The sequence below is a fragment of the Saccostrea cucullata genome, unplaced genomic scaffold, assembly GCF_032062105.1.
Source record: "Saccostrea cucullata isolate Sc308-1 unplaced genomic scaffold, CSIRO_AGI_Scuc_v1 ctg1841, whole genome shotgun sequence".
NCBI lineage: Eukaryota > Metazoa > Mollusca > Bivalvia > Ostreida > Ostreidae > Saccostrea > Saccostrea cuccullata.
In genome coordinates this window covers 23,245-29,755 of record NW_026923358.1, presented here as the reverse complement: position 1 = coordinate 29,755, position 6,511 = coordinate 23,245, and the positions used below count along the sequence as shown (strand labels likewise).

The window sequence follows — 6,511 nt, the reverse complement described above, 5'->3', positions numbered from 1 at the left end:
GGTTAATTTTTAAAATGTATAATTAAAGTAAAAAGGCAAACTCATATTTAATAAATGATATGAAAGTATTTTATGAAAATATGAAAGTAGGTCAGACAATATTATGTCAAAACAAGTTGGCAAGACCATCTTGATTATAATGTTTGTTTGCCCTCTCCCAGCTCAGGGTAAAATTATTAAGTCGCCTTGTTAGGTAGGTTGTAAAATCTTTTTCCCAAAAAATTTCATAATATTTGTTGACGAGATAAGATGGATAAAAAAAACCATCCTGTCTTGCAATGTAAAAAAAGTTTTGAATTTTAGTTAGTCTGTTGGGGGAAGGCAGCCAAATTTCTTTAAATGAACTTATATGCTAAATATTGTGGAATTAATTTTTATTACCACATTGCTTATCAGCATATTCAGATGATCAGTTACATGTATACTATGTTCTTTTAATGGGTATAAATATTTTTAACCATTTGACCTTGACCTTAGACATTGACCGACTTAAAAAAACTTTAACCTTAACCACAACCTTTGAAGTTGGACTAGATTTTCATATTTCACAGGTGTTTTACTTGTGGCAAGACCTTTCTTGGGATACCTTGTGGGAGTCTTGACATAAGCTGCAATGTATGGGGGAATCAGTGTTTCACAATTAATCTTGTTCTCAGTTTTGTTAAAATGTATTCATATATATTCTAATCATACATAACATACTGTGTGAAGCCTGCCAATATAAAACTCTAAATTTGTGAGCCCATGTGGGTGTATATAATAAATCAGTATACCACCTCTCCTGCAGAGAGGGGATATAAAAAGGGAAGAAACTGCTCTGCATAAAACTGCTTTTATAGAAAAAAATTAACAAGACATAAATTGGAATGTGTGCTTCACTTAAACAGTGACATTTTTTGAAAATACAAGAAATCAATTTAGAATACACATATTCTCTAAGGAAAACAGATGCCCTGCTTAAAAAAATTTTGCTAAAATTTGTTCCTTCCTATTCTCTCATTTGATATAAGCTTGGTTTCCTCGAATTCACATTTCTTTATGTCCTTTTGTGTAAGTTGGAAAAGTAGCTCAGCCTTGCAGTATTGATTTGCTGTGGATTTTCGTAATGATCATTAGAAAACCCTCTCTATGTCCATCTTGCACCAGTGACAACTTTTACTGGATCCTCTTTTCTTTCTGTTATTTTTTCCTACTTTGTATTTTTCATGTAAAATTTACTTCCAGTCCACTTTGAATTTTTTTTTTTTTTTTTACGGGGGGGGGGGGGGGGGGGCTGTATGTCCTCTGCTCTGGTCATCTCTATCTGTTCACATGAAAATAAAAAAAAAAACATTAATTTTTGGTCACTGTGGATAAAAATTCATTTAAAAATTGTTTCAAAAACTTAAAACTGGAATCTTAAAATTTTGCTATATATAAAACATATACATTTTCAACCTATAAACATTATTATCTCCCTTTATGCATTGTTGTGGCAATCATGTCTTAAGGTCAGACAACACGTTCCTAAAATGTATGTTTTTAATTTCTTGGTAATATATAACAAATTATTCATATTTGTCATTCTATTCTGATTTCTACATTGTTTTTAAAATGTTTTTGAAATTAAGTAAACCAAAAATTGCGTTATAGGTTTTTAGAAGATTACCCATAAGGTTTATATAAGAAATATGACCCTGTGGTATCTTGGTCAAATGCCTGGTAAGGTACCTTAATTTTTTGTGAGGAAACTGGTTTAAATACTTATATTTCAATGACAATTTCTTAGGAAAAATTATATATTTTTGAGGAACGTGTCGTCTGACCTTAAGTCACCATGAATCCATGCAACTTAATACACACTACATGTACCTGTGTGGTCTCCTTGCTAGAGGATCTGTAATCCTGAGAATCTTCATTAGGAAAATCTTGCAAGGGCTGCAATGATCAATTTAAAATTATTTTTTAATATGAAAGTTTGGGTTAAAATCCTGAACATCATATATATATAACATGTACCTTATATTTACATGTTATCCTGAAAATTTTCTGAATCAAGAGGAATGATTGATAAAGGAGTGGATTTAATGTTGTAATCAAGCATTTTTTTTTCAATTTACATATAAAGCTTTTCTGCAGTTTGGACAAATCGCCAGAGATATAGAAACGAAGAGTAGAAATGAATTTGACAAGAATTAATTTCTAAAGTGGAAAATAAAATGTATTTATATAATCATAAATTAATTGTAATAAAAACATCCATGTTTTATGGATACTAACGTAATGTGGTATAATTTATTTTGTTCTTTAATGCGACTATTTTTAATTTGTACAATATGTCCCTGACATGTAAAGTACACAGCATCAGACTGATCTCATCTGTACAGATCAATATTGTCAAACTAAAACTATTCATATTTAAAATGTGTGCAAGATTGATATGCCTGCAATATATAGCTGAAAAACAGTGATCAGTAAAATAAAATTATGAGACGGAAAGCTGCATCTTGGAAAGTACAAATGGAGTTGCCATATTGAAAAACCCTTGGATAGATTTCTTTTCCTACTTTACAATACATCACCTTGCAGAGCAAATAAATTCACTGTATCAAGGTCCCAAAAATGATTTCACAATAGTTATGACAAAGTATATGTACTTAGATCTTGAACACTATTACCATTTGTAAATCTGTGTGTTTGCATGTACTTTCATAATTTTACACTTACACTTTTTTAATCAATTCTTTAAAATATTCAACAGTCCTGATATTGCTTAAAATTTCAAAAAATCTAACACACTATTCAGTTATCAATGTCAGAAGTCAAAAGTTTAATATTTCCGAGGTATGATTTCTACAAATCCTGTTTGTAAAAATAGATTGGACACAAGCATATTATAATTTGGAAAAATAAATTCATACAAACAATTTTCTTCAAATATACTGAATTTTATAGAAAATAAAATACCAGTACCCAAAACAGGCACATATATTGCACAGTAGTATTTGATTCAATGTCATGTACATGTAATATGTGCAACTGAGTTTTCATGGTTTTGTTTGTTTTTATTGTATTATATTTCATTATACAGTCAGTTACCTAATCCGAGATTCCTCTGACTCTAACCCCTGCTTTTATATTGTAACTTGTGCGCACAAGTCACAATATAAAAGCGGGGGTTAGAGTCAGAGGAATCTCGGATTATCAGTTACCATGCAGGTACACACAGGTACATGTGATACCTGAATAGAATTATGTCATATGAATAAAAAAATACTTACACATTGTAATTGGGATCGGTCGGGGACTACCACACTTCTACATTTATCTCTCGATCTCTATTTCAAAGACATCTTGAAGGGAACAGCTAAAATCCTCTCGGCCTTCGCCCCCATACCACCCTGATTTCCTCATATTTTCTTTTCTACGAGTAGCTATACGTGTAATACTCATCATGTCCAGATCAACCCTTTGGCTTTTCTTAAAGATTATCCCAACTTTGTCAACTGTTTGTCATCAAATTCTGAGTCTCTTGAGGTAGAATTTTCCTGAACAAGATGTTTCAAAACAAGAAGAAAAACTGCAGATTTCATTGTCTGCCATCTTGTTTACAATTTACACATTTTGTATTCTTCAATGCCGAAGAGCTCCAACAAGGGAAATAACTCGGATAGAGAAAAAGCACATCTAGCCCAACTTTATAGTGTAATAAAACGTTTATTTTTCATTTACCCATAAATGTTTTAAATGATATTTGCAAAATAACATTTCTTGAATCTAAATCTTCCTACTAGAATTTTCACATCACTTGTCAAAGTCTTTAAATATTAAGTCTAACAACGGAGGTAACGAGGACTAATTATTCACTTTTTGGGCATCAGAAAATTAGAAATTGTAAAATTTTTGTGACCTTGGCTATTTTTTACATAGTTTTGATTGTCATGAAGGATATAAAAAAAAATATGAACATAAACAGCTTTGTCTAGTAAATATTTTTTGATATTATTGATAAATAGCAAAATCCACTATAATTTACACCTTCAAGTCCCGTTTCCATGGCAACCGGATAAACTACCATGCTTTCTTTCATATAGTCAATCTTTTCATTCATTGAAGTTTCAGTAAGAAAAAAATTAGCTGAATCGAAGACATCGCGTGGCCACGTCATTTTGATATTTACGTAGAATTGGTATTAAATCTATACTAAATTGTTGAAAAAAGAACAAGATCCGCTAAATACCGCTAAAAGGGAAAATTGAAGTATTACAATTATGTAGTTATCTTTAAACTGTATGTTACACAATCAATTTAATGATACAACGAAATTGTTATCGTACGGTCTATCTATAGTAAATTTCACAGTTTTCCCAGAATGCACGACCATAAAGCTTAGCATGCGTATTCAAGGAATTTGGACTGACGTAGTTGCTAGCGCTCGAGAGTGCTAGCTATTATCATGGACTTGCAATGCACGTGTCATAATCAGATGGCAGGGGATGCTCGCTCCTGCATGTCACCCGATCCCAACTCTGATGATTTGGAGGTCCGTGTTTGCTTTGCTCCTCTTTTGTATTATTTTATGTAATGTTGATCTTGAATACGGGCCATCATCTCCATGTTTCATAGATTTAAAGGACTGTAGTTTTGACTTTTTTCTCACAGCTTTTGTTTAGTCTTTTTATTGGCGTTTTAAAAATATTAATAAGTTGTAAGTTGAAATTGTACACTTATAGACAATTACTGCATGTCATCACATATGGCACCTGCTTATTTTTTTCAAAAATTTTATTATCCTGTGACCACCTTTGTCTGAAACAAATGCCACGTAAGCGATTATGTTTGTCGATTTTTGAACAAAAAAGGACATAAACGTTTTCAGAAACATATATTATTTCATTTTGTAAAACATCAATTGATATTTATTAGATGAATCATTAACAGATATAATTTATAACACGTGTTTTCAAGTTTCAGCGCGATATTATTTTATATACGTTAAATCTACGAGCCTCAAGTACATGTGTACTCAATGAAAGTTTTAAAAATTTAAATCAGATATACATTTATTTTAATGAATTCATAAATTTTATAATACAATGAAACTAAATGAATCGGTACATATCGTACTTTCTTTTGTTTTTTAATCAAAATAAGATGTTACAATGTAAGAATTCCCAAGATACAGACCCTGAAACGTTCTACTTTCCCATTTTTCCGTTTGCTCACCCTTCCTTCAGCGTTCGTTCAAAGTGCGTTTACCGTTTGCTCTCCGTTCACAGTTTTGCGTTCACCGTTCACAAAACGTTCACCACTTGCTCTTTGTTCCGTTTACTTTGCGTTCACCTTGCGTTCACAGTTCACTTATCGTTCAGTCTTCATTGACATTCGGAACTCCGAAGTGAAAGGACTAATCTTTTTGAGGGTAAGAATTTATACGTTTTTTTTTAAATTAAATAATTAAGTTATCGTTTTTGAAAAAATAATTATTTCATTGCAAAAAGTATCTACTATTTTTATATTTCTTTAATCATAACCTAATTAGCTGTTATTTTTTCCATGAATTTTCCCTGGAAAATAAACCATTAAGTACCAGCATTTATGTAGAACATACTAAAATATCAAATTTAAATAAGGACAATGTACAGATGATTCAAGCACGGCAACATTTTGTTGTCATGTAAAAGACAAAAAATCAATTACAAATTAAAAAAATTACAAGACAAGTATACAAAAAAATTCTAACACGTATTTTAAAGAAGATGCACGAAAACATATTTGAGCTACATGAAGGTCTGAGAATTATGGACAGTACTGAAGATATTTAGTTAATTAAATATCTTTAGAGCTTATTAAATTGATAATGTGATTTTAAATGTTTGAAAAGACTTACTGTTTAAAATGTAAAAAAAAAATATATTTTTTTCTACTTTACGTTGTCTATTATTAGATTATTAGTGAGGGAAAATTCCTTCCTTCACCGTACCTAAATTTAAATTTGATTCAGAGCCCCCCCCCCCCCCCCCCTCCCCCTCCCGTGCAACTTTTCACCCGAAATCTAATTCTTAGTTACTATTTTCAGTATGTTTTAATAAATGTTTTATGTTCAACAGTTCTTTAAACAATACAAATTTTGCAGCAGAAAAAACACGGACCTCCAAAACATCAGAGATAGGACCAGATGCAATGGAGGAGTGAGCATCCTCTGCTGACTGGTTACATCCGCATCTTGTCATGACTGGAAATTAAGAACGGAAAAAATCCCTTGATATTCGACGTGTAAATACATGTTAAACAAGAGGCCCAGGGGCCACATTGCTCACCTGAGCAATTGGCTAGGAAAAAACACAGATCAGATCAGAACTGAAAGTAAACTGGGGGAGGGGGGGGCTTGAATTTTACACCCCTCCCCAGGGGGTCATGATTTGAACAAACTTGAATCTACACTACCTGAGGATGATTCCCTATGAATATAATGAAACCTGGCTTTGAAGTACTTGAAAAGAAGATTTTAAAAGGTTTCCCTCTATGCTCC

At 31.8% G+C, this 6,511-nt stretch overlaps 1 long non-coding RNA gene across 1 annotated transcript; it reads right to left on the bottom strand.

The window, feature by feature from the left end:
* Positions 1 to 1,216: 1,216 nt before the first annotated feature.
* On the bottom strand, positions 1,217 to 4,174 carry LOC134263851 (uncharacterized). Its single transcript, XR_009991364.1, has 3 exons — positions 3,261 to 4,174; positions 1,852 to 1,917; positions 1,217 to 1,303 (listed from the first exon to the last, which is right to left on the bottom strand). It is a non-coding gene; the product is annotated as an uncharacterized LOC134263851 (long non-coding RNA).
* Positions 4,175 to 6,511: the final 2,337 nt, after the last annotated feature.